The sequence below is a fragment of the Ambystoma mexicanum genome, chromosome 10, assembly GCF_040938575.1.
Source record: "Ambystoma mexicanum isolate Mex_15411 chromosome 10, UKY_AmexF1_1, whole genome shotgun sequence".
NCBI classification, from domain to species: Eukaryota; Metazoa; Chordata; class Amphibia; order Caudata; family Ambystomatidae; genus Ambystoma; species Ambystoma mexicanum.
Genome location: NC_090932.1, coordinates 1,625,225,952 through 1,625,238,945, shown reverse-complemented (window position 1 = coordinate 1,625,238,945; position 12,994 = coordinate 1,625,225,952). Strand labels below are relative to the sequence as shown.

The following is a 12,994-nucleotide window of genomic DNA, read 5'->3' as shown; positions in this document are numbered from 1 at the left end:
TTTTGAATTACTCTGCTGGCTAAGGTCTTTCTTACGAACAAGCGCTGTAATAGCATTAACAAACCGTAGGAAAAGTGTACCCTTTACTTAATTTGCTGCATATTCATAAAATCAAGTAATTTTCCTCTCCAAGGGGTGACGGTCCTACTAAATGGCAGTGCTGTGCACAGTTATTGCTATTTTGCACCGCTCTGTGTGTTTTACATGAATACAAACCAGAGAAATGGACAGGAAATTGCCAAACCTCACTCTTCAAAAATCCAAATGTGACGTAAAGGACGGGAGAGTAGTTAACACTTGGAGGTCTAGGCACAGAAATCCTACTTAAGGGTGAACCAAAGCCAAAAATCCCACAACTCCCAGATGGCCGCTATTGCAAAGGCTCACAGTAGTTTTACTTCAACAGGCAGAGGGAGGAGTTGGGGGGATGGGGTTTGTTAGGCAAGGCTTGCATGTCTGGGACCACTACACACAATTTTTTTTTTATTAAAATGATTCAGTTCTAACAAACTTTTCATTTTTTAGAACATTGTAATTTAGCAAAGTGAAAATTAAAAGAGTCATATTTAGAGAAGAGGACAAGAAAAAAAAGAAAAGGAAGTAAAATTAAGAGAAAAAGAAAAAAGTAAAATTAAAAATATAACAGTGAAACAGGCAATAGGAGAATTCCGGTTGCGGCTTTTGCAGCAGGTAGGAAAATAGTCGTCATTGTCTTTTCTTCAATTCCGGTTAGATTGTAGCGTCTAATCCTAAAATATGTTGTAAAAATTGCACTATCGTGAAGATTAGGTTGTTTTCATGTCCATTCAATAGTAATGACCAGCGCAGTTCCTTATCCATCTGTTGATTTGATATATTAAAGAAGTTGCCGAAGGTCAGTCTCTTAGGCATTAATTCTGGACAGATCATTACTAAATGATGGATTGTTTCTGGAACTTCTTGATCTTTGCAGAAGCGACAGTGTCTATCAGTTTTCGGGATTTGTCCTATCATTGCAAGTTTTTCTCTTGTAGGCAAGTTGCTCAAGCAAATCCCCATTTAGACTGTGCAGATCTTTTAATCAGGGAATAGTTCCATGTAATCCGGAGTTTCGTTCAATGTTCGGACATCAAGTTGGCTTTGGAGGTTTCTTGAATATAACATTTTTGCATTACAGGTTCTGATCCAATCATTGCTTGCCAATTTGTGTTTTGCATGTTGCGGTCTGTTTATGAGAGTATCAAGCGATATTTGTTTGTCTTTTAAGTATTGGAATAGGTGTTCTTTCCATTCCTGTAGACATGTGTTGTAGGAGGCAGCTGGGTTATTTTTCAGAATTGCTATGGCTGGTATTTCATCATTTATCAGTAGATTCCTTAGGAGATCAAGTTGTTTCCATATCACTATCGAGGATAGTGATTGGGTTGCCACTTCATAGCGAATTCTAACCATTGGGTACGAATCATGCAGCCTTAAGATCTTTCTCCAAAAGATCGCTTCGAGCATCGTCCACTTTTTAGATGGTGAGTCGATCATTGCGTCGCTGCCGTATGTGATTACCGGAATTACTTCTGTGTGTAGAATGTTTTAATTGGTTTAAATGAGAATTTGCCATATTTCCGGTGTAGAACACATCCTTGTCTGGCTAAAACTTGAGTTTTGATTTCGACAGTGTCGAGCCATTGCTTTTCTATTTTGGACTGGTTTAGCATGATCCCGAGGTATTTGAAGGTTGAAACTTCTTTTAAAGAGATGTTATCAATAGAGAGTTTCAATTCTTTTTTTTTTTTTAAAATGGAAGTTTTACTAAAGCCATGCATTTAGTCTTTGTGGTGTTGATTCTTAAGTCGTTGATCTTCATATACGTTCCCATGAGGATTAAACTCCGCTGTAAGCCTGAGATGGTTTTATCTAGAAGGATAATATTGTCTGCGTAAAATAGTGCTGGAACTGGAACAGAATTCAATCTCAGAGGATTCAGGGCCGAGTCGTTTAAATGTTCTTCACAGTCTGCTGTATATAGGTTATATAATGTGGCTGCAAGGGGGCAGCCATGCTTTAATCCTTTTGTTGTATTTATCAGAGGAGTAGTTGTGCCGTTCTTTTTGAGTCTCACAGCAATTGTAGTATTAGAATACAGTAGTTTCATTGGCTCTAGAATCTCTTTTGGGCACTTCCATGCCGATAGTTTTTCCCATAGACGTGTTCTTGATATAGAATCGAATGCCATATGTAGATCCAAGAAAGCAGAATAGATCTGTGTTTTCTTTTTGATTGCTTCATTCTTGATTAAATTCATTATGAGGAGATTTAAGTTTGTACCGGCGTTAGGTGTGATTCCCGTCTGTCTCACTGCAAATCGTTTTGTGTTCGTGGCCCATTCCTTAAGTTTATGTAGGAGTAGTGCAGAGAAGATCTTACCTAATGGATCTAATAATGCGATCGGCCGAAAGTTCTGTGGATTATCGCGTGCCCCTTGTTTGTATTTGGGGACCATTGTCACTGTTCTCCATGACAGGGGAATTGCGTTTGGTTTATTGATGGTTTCGATAAGTTGTATCATGAAGAGAATCCATAGGTCCGCGTTTTGTTTTAGAATTGCATTTGAGAGGCCGTCAGGGCCCGAAGCACGTGAGGTGTTTAGTTTGGCAAAGATCTGGGTCAGGTCTTCCTTGTCATAGCAGATTTTCCATAGTTTAATCAGGGTCTGTGAGGCAGCAGGCGTAGTCTTTGTGTTATCGTTGTATATGTTTGTAAAATGATCTAGCCACTTTTGCCTAGTCACATTTGCTATCAGAAGTTGTTGATTAGTGTCATTATTATTCAGTAAGTTCCACAGGTGTCTTGGATTGTGGTTCTTATAGGCCTTCATCATGGCTTCTGCATCATTTTGTAGCAATATTGCTTGATATGATTGCCTCCAATTCATATATGCTTGTTTTATTCTTTTCTTCTGTGATAGGATTGAAGTTACAGTTACTGGTTTTAGGTTGCGAATATCCTTGCGCATCTCTTTTTTTTTCTTGGGAAGTAGAGTATTATAGTGGTGATTGTGTAGTTTCATTTGATTCTTTCTTGATTCTAAAAAGGGGATCAGGAAGGCATCGTAATTTAGTTTGTCAGTATCTGGCATTGATGTTAGTTGGAATTGATCTGTGAGATCTCTTAATTGATCCTCGGTCAATCGTAATGTGCGGTTATTGCCAGTGACTTCTGTCTGTATCCGAAAGTCAGTCTTTTTTGGTTGTGCAAGTCCAGATCCATTAATTATCAGTTGGTTATGGTTGCTTCTTGTTGATGTATTGACTATCGTCTCTGTAACGGATTCAAATAATTCTGTTGACAAATATGCATAATCTATTATCGCTGTTGCCTTGCTACTATCCCATGTGGGTAAGGTTTTGCCCATACAGTCTTTGGGATGGTCAACTAGTATGAGGTTTCGAATGGAGGTTTCCTTATGCCATTTTTTTGCACGTGTCGACAGCTCAACATACTCCATCCGTTGTCCGAGTTTATTGTATAGGTGTATATTTAAGTCACCACATATAATGAATTCCACATGCTGGTGCTCTGCAAGTGTTTGGTCGATGGTTAAGAAAACGTTGTCCAGAAATTTGCTGTCATTCAGGGTTGCTGGATTCCAGTGTAGGTTCATTATGGATAGAAGTCGATCACGGTTGGTAGAACCAGGTGCTTGTATTTGAATAATAGTATTTTCTATCCATGGGTTGATGTTATTACTGGCTACAATTGTGCATAGTGGTAGAATTTGAATTAATGTTAAAAGGCCTGATGCTGGTCTGCCCAGAGTGCCTTTTATTGCAGGATTCAAAAAGGTGATAAACCGATCGCAGCAAGGTAGTTTAGTTAGCCAAGTTTCTTGTAGGCATACTATAGTTGTAAGTTTGAATTCCATTGCAGCCTGGTTGAATAAGTGGGTGTTACCCCTTGTATTCCAGCTACATAATGACCAGTGGAAGTCATTTGGTGTTGATGGTTATGATACAGAAGATAAATCTTGAGTGGTGTCGCAATCTTCAGTGTAGTCGCGATGGAAGGGTAGTTCTCATTGCTTTGATAGAAAGATTCATCTGGTATCGATTCTTGTAGTTTTTGATGGCGAGAGGGCCTGTAAAGAGGATCGTATCTTGTATGTGTCAATCATTCACTGTCCAGGTTCTTAATTATTGGAGAATTTGTATAGTTATTCCACTTTCGTGATGTTTCAGTTGTTGTCTCTGTTATTATTTGGTTGCAACTGAAGCCCAGATATACTATGGCTTAGGATTGAGCAAGTATTTTTTCCAATGTCGTCCGGTCCCATAACTCCAGTAGCACTCTATCCAGTTTGGTGTGATCCTGGAACGTTATTAATTCAATATCTCGAGTTGTCATCATTTTGAGATCGGGTATAGCCTTCAGGAGTAAGAGCGTATTGGTTCGATTCAATATCAATTGTTTGTTTTTAGCTGTTTGGTTTCCTATCCTATCAACAATGCATGTTGTGTTTGATCTGGAATTGGATTGATGAAGTCTGGAGAGTTGATCTGGTTCCTATTGCGTGCATCTTCCCGTTTTCTTTCCCTTTGATTTTGTCGAGCTGCGTAGTCGTGCCTGGTTTCATTGCGACTCCTCAAGTTGTGCTCTCGGGATTGTCTAGTCGATTTGGGTGGTGATGCAGCATTTGTATGTTCTTCATCAGTTGAGTGTTCCGTGGCTGAGGAGATGACATCTAGCATTGAGTCGGCTGATATGTCCTTGCATGTCAGGTCGGGGCTTTGAGATGTAATTGATGCATATTCGTCCACGATAATAAGACTGGATTCATTGAATGAAGTATGTTCGTTGGAATCTTCTTCGTGGTCTATATGCATGGTAAGGTTTAGTAGATCCTCTGTTGCGATTGAGATATCCTGGTCGGTGCCATTTGACGGTGCGAGCGGCAGTATTGAGGAGTTCCTTTCCACTGGTGAGGGCGTTGGATTTCTTTGAGCTGCTCACGGGAGGTATAGAATGAGCAATTGAATGTTTCATTGGTTGGTTTACTGTATGCAGGAAGGCCATTGAGCCGTTCTGTCTCGCATTTACGGCCTTTTTTGTCTTTGTTGTTATTGGTGGCTTTCCAGTCTGTGTATTTATAGGTTTGGGTCCTGATGTGAAAATTTCAAAAATTTCCGCCCTTTGGTGTCCTTTATTTAGGTTTAGGGATACTGTGGTAGGTTCCAGAATTGAGAAATTGTCGATGCCTCCTACCGGTATTTGTAGTTCTCTAGACGGTGCAGAGATATGGGGTATGTTTGTTTGTGTGTCGACTATCGTTTTTGTAGTGGCCACTGGCAGTGTCTGAGGTTGCAGTAGTGGTGGCATCCAAGCCATGACGTTAGTCGCGAGTCTGTTTTTCTCTTTTCTGTCTCCTCTTACTATTTCGGATAGTCTCTGTTGCCATCTCATCGATTGGTCTGCTTCATGGTCCAATCTTTTTTTGAACGTTGATAAAAAGTTTTCGATGTATATCCGTTTTGTGTGAATTAAGGCTAGCAACATAGCTTGATCACGAATAGCATCCTTGGAGTCTTCTTGTAATTTAAGAAACGGAATCATTGATTGGGATACGACAGCTATCAGCATGTTTTGTAGGTCGATCATAGTTGTTGGAATTCTTGGCTGGTTTGTTTGGTCATAAGTCAAATACTCTGTATGCAGATCGGGGTTGTCAATTTTCCTGATTTGATGTAATTATTTTCTGAGCTTCTTGATCAGCCAAAGGTGTATAGAAGGATTCTTGAAAATCATACGAGAAGTGCGTTGTGGGGCTTCTTTTCTCAGATTTTGGCCTTTGGTTGGGGTAATTTGCAATGTGGGTTGTTTTTGAGTTTGGTAGCGTCAACATTGTTTCTTGTGATTTCTTTTCCTTTGTTGTCATGGAAGGATATTTTAGTTGGGGTGGAGCTTCTGGACATCTAAATGAGGTGTTACCAAATATTGCTTTTCATTTCTCAACGCTATTCATTATGGACTCAATTTCTGTGATGTTGAGTGAGAGTCTAGCAGCTTTGGCAGTCTGTTTAGATGGTTGGTCAGAGTCTTTATTTTTACTTTGTGATGTATTGAGGCGAGTATTAAGCCATTTTAATTTTGCTCATCTTGCTTGCTCCTTTTTAACTGTTGTTCGCTGTGAGTTTTGGGGTAATGAACATACAGGAGTGGATGTAGATGAAGGCTGATTAGAGCATTCCTATGATTGATGGGTATTTGCTATAACTGAGGTGTCCGATTCAATGAGATCTGGAGTCTCTTTAGTTGTAATAATGCGGTTCACCTGAGTAGTCTCAGTTGATGGTAGCAAGTGTTGTTCTGAGACTTCTGTGTTTGGCTCTGGCACATACTTTCCGCACAGGAGCAATTTGGATGGAGAAAGATTAATGTGCAGATTTCTGGTGTCGCTGAGAGTAGATTGGGGAGTGAGCACTATCTGGTCGTTCTCTTTCCATTACTCGCTTTCAGTACGCCTTCCTTCTTGCTGGCTAGAATGGCTAAGAGCTGCTCAGGCTCCTTGTTAGTAGTTGTAAAGTCATTTTTGATGGCAACTGTGTTAATCGGACTCGGTTCAGACTCGTAGGGAATGTCTTTTAGTGAGGGTATTAGGTGCTGGAACGTGTCCATGTTTGTACCTTGGGCACGTGATAGTTCTTGATCGTGGTGAGCTGTTTCTAATTCTATATGTTGGTGTAAATTTCTGTTGTGATCCTTTCCCTTGTTACATTGATCTCAAGCAATTAGTTGATGGTGCTCTTGGTCAATTATTCCCTCTACGATAGCGTAGTTCAAGGGCGCACATTTGTTTTTCTTGCATATCGTTTGTTCTAAAGTCAACTGTTTTAATTCATTCTGAGTGGGCACAGAAGGGAGAGAACCTAATTTGCAGCGTAACTTGGTATTGGGACCAGGAATGATTTTAGGTCTCTTCGTGGTCATGATGTTGGTTACCAGAATTTGCGCGAGGGACCAGTCCGTCTATAGAGAGGGTCTCAATATGTAGCGTCTAGAAAAAATAAAGAAATTAATTATTTGTGTAGCGAGATCAAAGGGCACTTGCCCCGCAGTTTCTCACACACTATGATACTGTCGTATTGTGCTTTGATTCTTGTATATGGACGCACAATTAGTTAGTGTGCAATATTTGCAGTAGCTGGGACAAGAGTGTGCGAGATCAAAGGGCAGATGTCCCGCAGACTCTCGCACGGCAAAGTCTCACTAGCTGAGAAAAGGGCTGATTATTCAGGTATCAGGAACAAGAGACCCTTGTCCCATAGATTCACGCACACTGTACAGACAACCTTTTTAGATGCAGCTGTTGTGTGCCAGCCGATGGTTAACTGGTTGCACGGTCTAGGTTAGTTGAGGAGTTTGTTAGAGAGCGAGTGAGATCAAAGAGCAAGCGCCCCGCAGTCTCTCACATTCTACGTAATTGTCTTTGTTAGCTTTGATTCTTGTGTAAGGACGCACAGTTGGTTAGTGTGCAATATTTGCAGTAGCTGGGACAAGTGTGCGTGAGATCAAAGGGCAGGTCCCCTGTAGGCTCTCGCATGGCCCAGTCACACAAACTGAGAAGAGGGCCAACTATTCAGGTATCAGGAACAAGAGACCCTTTTCCTATAGATTCACGCACACTGTATAAGAGTCCTTTTTCAGATGTAGCTGCTGTGTGCCAGCCGATGGTTAACTGGTTGCACAGTCTAGGATAGTTGAGGAGTTGGTTAGAGAGCGAGTGAGATCAAAGAGCAAACACCCCGCAGTCTCTCACACGCTACGTAGTTGTCTTTGTTAGCTCCAATAGTTCTAGGTGGATGCGTGCTGGACGAGCTGGACCAGTTGGACGAGTTGGTGAACTAGATGTAGGTTAGGAGAAAAAGCGCGGGGAGTCACAAGCGAGTTCCTCGCAATCTCTCACACGCAGTTCCCCACTCGCTTTCAGATCTCATTGGTAAGTGAAGTCAAGTGTTTGGATAGTACACTGATTCAACGATGTCTCGGTGTATAGCTGCAGGAGGTGGAAAGTCTAAAGGCAACTTCTCTGCAATCTTACACACATTTCTCAAAGGGTTCTTTCAAATGAAATGGTTGGCTGCGGTTCACTATGTCAGGCGTGTGCGTGGGCAGAGATACCGATTGAATAGTCCGAAATGCCTTGGGGCAGAATGTGAGAGTCAGAGCTTTGGGCAGTCCAATCTGTCCTCCCAAAGTCCGGACGCGTGCTAATGGACAAGGAACAAGTTACTTACCTGTAACTGTTGTTCTCCAGCATGGGTCTGGCATGGATTCACAGGCTCATGAATATTCCCCGTCGTCAGGCTGGGAATCCTCGGTAAAGAAAAAACCAGTATCAGTTTCGTTTCTGATCTGTCTTTCGTAGTAGTAACCAATCACTGGTCTCTGCGTCATACTGACCACAGCCAATGACTGCCCTCTACCTAAGCACCGCCTCTGGCAGCCATCTTCAGATTTGGAAGCACGTGAAGTGGCAGTATGACCAAGTGAAGAGCCGCAGAGGGGTAGGCAGGAGGGTTCGCATGTGAATCCATGCCAGACCCATGCTGGAGAACAACAGTTACAGGTAAGTAACTTGTTCCTTCTCCAGCATGGGGTCTGGCATGGATTCACATGCTCATGAATAAAGAATACATAGCAGTATACACATGCACAACAACGGGAGGTGGCAAAGGCTCAACATTAAGCATCACATCAAACTCAACATTAAGCATCTTACCTCCTCACCAGGCTCACCTTAGGCGAACAGGTTGCGCAGCACTGCTTGGCCGACCCTGGACTCCTCCCTGGAATCCCGATCGACGCAGTAGAATTTCGTGAAGGTGTGCGTCGACCTCCACGTAGCAGCCCTACATATGTCCAGCAGGGGCACACCAGAAAGGAACGCCGTGGTAGCTGCGATCGCTCTGGTGGAATGGGCTCTCGGACGGCCAGGCAGCGGTCGGTTTGCCAACCGATGACAGTACATGATACAGCCGGAGAGCCATCTGGAAATGGAAGCCTTCGAGAGAGCCTTCCCCTGATTGACAGGTCCAAAGTTCACAAAGAGTTGTGACGTCTTCCGAAAACACTTCGTGCGGTCCACGTAGAACTTCAGCGCTCTAGCCACATCCAGCGAGTGCAAAGTCCTCTCAGCCGGCGACGAAGGCGACGGGAAGAATACAGGCAACACCAAGGGTTCATTGAGATGGAAGTCCGACGGCACCTTGGGCATGAAGGAGGGGTGTGTCCTGAGCACTACCCTCGTGTCGTGAAAAGTCAAGTACGGGGCCTTGCAGGAAAGGGCCTGGATCTCTCCCACCCGTCGTGCGGAGGTGATGGCCACAAGAAACGCTGTTTTCCACGACAGAAACTTCAACGGGGCCGAGTGCAGAGGCTCAAACGGAGGTCCCATGAGCTTGGTCAGCACCACGTTGAGCTCCCACGCCGGGGCCGGAGCCTTCACCGGCGGGAACGATCTGAACAGTCCCTTCATGAACTCTTTCACCATACGATGAGACCACAAGGACGTCCGCCCCGTGGTTCTGGTGTATCGGGAGATTGCAGCAAGATGAATCTTGATGGACGCGTGTGCCAGACCAGCTTTGGCCAGCGTCAGCAGGTACGGCAGTACCTGAGGAGCCGTAATCCGTAGAGGGTTAATCTTCTGTGCGTGGCACCAGACAGAGAACCTCTTCCATTTGTGTCCGTAGCATTTAAGAGTCGAGGACGCCCTGGCCTTTGCAAGAACCTCTCTGCAGTCGGCCGGTATGTCATATCCTCCAAACTCTAGCGCTGCAGGAGCCAGGCCTGCAAGTTCAGCGATTTAGGGTCGTGGTGGAGGATGGCGCCTCCTTCCCTGGAGAGTAGATCTGCGTCCACCGGCAGCTTGATTGGCGGGGACGCTGACAAGTCCAGAAGGTCCGGGAACCATATCTGCCTCGGCCACGCAGGTGCAACGAGGATCATCCTGCACCGTGACCGCTTGAGCTGGTTGACGAGCTGGATTAGCAGTGGCAAAGGAGGGAACGCGTAGAGGAACAGGCCCTCCCAGGGGAACGAGAAAGCATCGCCCATGCTCCTCGCCTGGGGAAACCTGCTGGCGAACCTCCGGCACTTGGAGTTCGTCGCCGTCGCGAACAGGTCGATCTGGGGTGTGTCCCACCGTCGGAAGAGGCGATCCACTAGATCCTGCCGTAGTTCCCACTCGTGGCACGAGCGCAGCTCCCTGCTGAGTGAGTCGGCGATGGTGTTTTTTATCCCTGCCAGATGAAACGGCACCAGAAACATCCTTTGGGCGACGGCCCAATGCCACAGGTCCTGCGCCTCCTTGGACAGTGCTGGGGACCTGGTTCCGCCCTGTTTCCTGATGTAAAACATGGTGGTGGTGTTGTCGGTGAAGATCCTCACCACTTTGCCCTTGAGGGACGGAAGGAAGGACCTGAGGGCCCAGAACACTGCACGGAGCTCCAGGACGTTGATATGGAGGGACTTCTCCGTCGGGAGCCAGAGGCCTCTCGCGTGCAGATTTTCGGTGTGCGCTCCCCACCCTTCCAGGGAGGCATCCGTGGTCACTGTCTCCTGGTGGTCTGGGGTCTGGAAGTCCATGCCCGCCGTCAGATGCGCGCGGGAGCCCCACCACCGGACCGCTCGGCGGAAACTCTCGTCGAGTGTGATCCTCTCCTCGAAGCCGCCCTTCGTTTGGATCCAGCGCACTTCCAGGAACTCCTGCAAAGGGGGCATCCGGAGCCTGCACATGGGAATGAGGTAGATGCAAGAAGACATCATTCCGAGGAGGGACTTGATGGACCTCACCTTGGCCGCGTCGGAAGCCAACATCCGCTGTACCTTGCCCAGGATGGACCTGTCCTTTCCTCCGACGGGGAGGCCAGAAGGGACACTGTGTCGAGCTTCGCTCCCAGAAACAGTGTGTTTTGCGCGGGTACCAGGTGGGACTTGGCGTAGTTCACGGAGAATCCCAGGTCCGTGAGAAGTTGGACGGTCCTTGCCGTGTGCTCCACGGCGAGCTCCCTCGTCTTGGCTCGGATGAGCCAGTCGTCCAGGTAGGAGTAGACGTGGATCCCCTCGCGGCGCAGCTGCGCCGCCACCGGTGCAAGGCACTTGGTGAATACCCTGGGTGCTGACCGTAGTCCGAAGGGGAGGGCTTTGAACTGGTAGTGACGCCCTTGGACCACAAACCTGAGGAATTTTCGGTGCCCCTTTAGGATGGGAATATGGAAGTAGGCATCCTCCAAATCCAACAACGACAGGAAGTCTCCTTCCTCCAGCTGACCCAGGACGTGCTGGAGGGTGACCATCCGGAACTTCTGCGCCTTGATGAATTTGTTCAGACGTCGCAGGTCTGGGATGGGGCGCCATCCTCCCGTCGTCTTCTTCACGAGGAAGTATCTCGAGTAAACTCCAGAGCCCCGAAGCCTCTTTGGGACGAGTTCGATGGCGCCCTTCCTGAGCATCGCCCTTACCTCCAGGAGAAGCTGAGGGATGTGAAGCTCTTTCCTGGCCACGGGGGGGACGCGCAGGCACCTTCTTTGAAACTCGAGCGCGTGGCCCCGGGCTAAGGCGTCCAGCACCCAACGGTCAGTGGAGATGGACTCCCACACGCTGACGAAGCTCGCCAGCCGGCCTCCCACCGGGGTGCATCGGTGGGGGCCCGACCCCACGGTCGGTTCAATCCTGTTTCGACGAGGCTTTGCCGCCTTGACCTCCTTGGCGATGACGGCGGGGTCCGCCAGACTTGCCTCGTCCTCTGTAGGCCTCCTGAGACGACGAGCGGGCCGCTTGACGGTAGGTGGAGAAACCGCCGCCGGAACCTTTGGAGGCACCCTTGCCTCCGCTGCTCCGAAAGGGCGTCCGTCGTTGCTGCAGAACCCCAAGGGCCCGGGCCGTCTCAGTGTCCGCTTTAATGGCCTGAAGGGAATCGTCCACTGTTTTCCCAAACAGGTTGTTCCCATCGAACGGCATATCCAGGACTCTGGTCTGTACGTCTTGACGGAAGTCCATAGCCTTGAGCCATCCACGCCGCCTAAGGCACACGCCGTTGCCCAACTGGCGAAACCCAGTGTCGGCGATGTCCGTCGCAATAGTGATGGCATGGTCCGATGCCACCTCACCTTCTTGTAGGATCTCCAGGGCCTCTGCCCTCTTGTCGTCCGGTAGGAAGTCCAGCAGGGGAGCCAGTTTGTACCATAGCTCCCTGTCGTAGCGGGCCACGATAGCCAAGGCGTTGGCCGCTTTAATCGTCGTCGCTGCAGATGAGATGACCCTGCGTCCCATAGAGTCCAATTTCTTTCCCTCGCCGTCCGGTGGGGAAGTCGATGTGGAGGCCGCACCCCCCCAACCCCCCCACTTTCTTCCTGGCCGACGGAGTCCGGGGTAGGCTGCGCCCGGAGGCACAGGGGGGCCGCGTCTGGGACCCGGTACTTCTTCTCGTACCGGTCTCTTCTAGCTGGCGTAGTGGAAGGGTTCTTGAGGAGGGCGAGGCCCTCATCCCAAATGTCGTCCAGTAGAGGCACCGCGAGGACCGTCTTCCTCTTGGCCAGAGTTGGAAAAGCTCAGATGCCCTGGCGATCATGGAGTGGAACGAACCAATCTCGTCGGGCGGAGAAGCCTGGTGGGAGGTGACAACGGTAGATTCTCGACGTATACCTCGTCGTCCGTACCCGTCGCTGCCGTGTCAGTCCCCGTATCATCCCCTCGGGGAGGAGGGCTGGACGGTGCGCGACGGCTGAAAAGGAGGTGGAGGGTGAATCCTTCTTTTCTTGGGCGGGGGAACACCAGAAGGTCCCGGCTCAGGATCCCCCGACGGGAGAGGTTCCTCCGTCGGCAACGGCAGTCTCGTCCTTATCTCTGAGCATAAGGACTGTATAGCCAACAAAATGGCCGCCGAGTTGTCTTGCAGCGCTGGCAGAGGGGAATCCGACGGGCAATCAGGGGCCCCGTCGGCACCCTCGACGATGTCGTCGTC

General features: G+C 47.6%; 1 protein-coding gene across 3 annotated transcripts in view; it reads right to left on the bottom strand.

The window, feature by feature from the left end:
• GOLGA3 (golgin A3) overlaps positions 1–12,994 on the bottom strand; it is a 594,692-nt gene that overhangs the window by 301,771 nt on the left and 279,927 nt on the right. The gene's annotated exons all lie outside the window — the stretch shown is intronic.